General features: G+C 44.3%; 1 pseudogene; it reads right to left on the reverse strand.

The window, feature by feature from the left end:
• Window positions 1-499: 499 nt before the first annotated feature.
• Window positions 500-950, reverse strand: LOC116462583 (large ribosomal subunit protein uL15-like; annotated as a pseudogene).
• Between the last annotated feature and the right edge of the window lie 726 nt (window positions 951-1,676).

Here is a 1,676-nt window from a genome sequence, read left to right on the forward strand (position 1 = left end):
TAGAGGGGCCAAGGGAAAACTTCCCCTTTGCCCTCTGAAGGTCTGCTGAAAAATCACCTGAAAAAAGGCAGATTAATAGGGGAAAATGATATGCAAACTTACTAGCCTGCATGGGAAAAAAACACAGAATGATTGCCCAACCCCACAATGGGGCACAGATAGTTACATTCCCTTCTTCTTACTGGGGAAGGGAGGCAATGAATTGTGGATAATTTTAGCAGGGATAGTAAATGATTTTTAGGGGAATTCAGTGGGCTTGAAGAACAAAGTCTGTTTGAAGGACAAACTCTGTTGAACCCACAGAGCCGACGATGGTTCTTGACAAAAGTCTGTCCAGGTGTGTTAACAGATTTCAGTTCTTCTGCGATACGAGTTCAGTTAATGAAAACCCAAGGAAGGGACCAGAGGTAATTGCTTTCTTCTTCTTCTTTTTTTTATTTTTATTTTTATTTTTTTTTAAAAAGTAGTTAGCATTTAATGAACCTCACTCCATGTGGCTTCAAGCCACCAGGACACAGGCCCCCTGCGACTCCCTTAATCTTCTCTTCAGCTCTTCTGCTGAAGAATTTGGCCTTCACGATGACAGGTTGCTTTGGGAGCTTTCCCTTTCCCAGAACTTTGTAGTAGCCCAATAGCGCCACGGCAATGATGGGAGCAGCCCCAGTGTTGTTTTTAGCAGCATTCACCCGTGTCTGCTCACTGACTGAAGTCCACAGTTCGTCAAGGTTGATAGTTGGGCAGAAGCTCTGGTTCCTCTTTAAGTGGTAATGCCTCATACTAACTTTCCCAAAGTAGCCTGAGTGGTATTTGTTGAAGCTGATCCTGTGGTGATGCGTTCCACCAGCAGCATTACTGTGGCCTCTGGGGTGCTTCTGGTGCTTCCCTATGGGGTTGTGGCTGTGGCTCATGTGGCCCCAAAGTTTCCGGGTCTTCCTCGGTCTGGATGGCATGTTGGCGGCCCAGACGAAAGAGCAATTGCTTTCTTCTTTGGTGAGTCCAGACTTTAGGCAGATTTGAGAACTTACAGAACTTCATCCTGAGCTTAGGGAGAGACAAAAGATCGAGAGGTAAGAGGCAGGGGGAGGGTCAGAGAGATCTTGAGGCTTCTTGCTCAGTTCAGCATGTCAAAGCGCCATACTTTGGGGTATCAGTTTCTGAACCCCAACAATGTATAAAAGTTTTTCACTTTGTTGAAGTCCATTTCATCTACTTTTTCTTCTGGTGCTTGTGCTCTAAGTGTCTTACATCCATTTTTGAGTGTTTTATTCCATGCACAGAGTATAAGGATATTTTAAATACCTCAATCTGATCATGACTCCCTTGCTTAACACCTTCAACAGTTTCCCATTGTATTTAAGATAAAGTTCAAAATCCCCTCTATGGACTACAAGGCTATGCCTGATTTGGTCCCTGTCCTCCTTTTGGCCTCATTTTTCCATATTTTTCCTCACCTTCTTTGCCTTCAGTTTCTCAAGTATAACAGGCTCTCTTAAATCCCAGGACCTTGTCACTTGCCATGGTTCCTGCCTGGAGTGGTCATCCTCGCCTCTTCTGTACTTTGCTAATTCTAATTAATTCATCATTTTAAGTGTCACCTCCACGGGAAAGCCTTCCTTAACCCTCTGCTCCAAACTTATTCCCAGCTTACGAAAGGTGGAATTTTGCAAGCCGATTGT

The sequence above is a fragment of the Hylobates moloch genome, unplaced genomic scaffold, assembly GCF_009828535.3.
Source record: "Hylobates moloch isolate HMO894 unplaced genomic scaffold, HMol_V3 SCAFFOLD_23, whole genome shotgun sequence".
NCBI classification, from domain to species: domain Eukaryota; kingdom Metazoa; phylum Chordata; class Mammalia; order Primates; family Hylobatidae; genus Hylobates; species Hylobates moloch.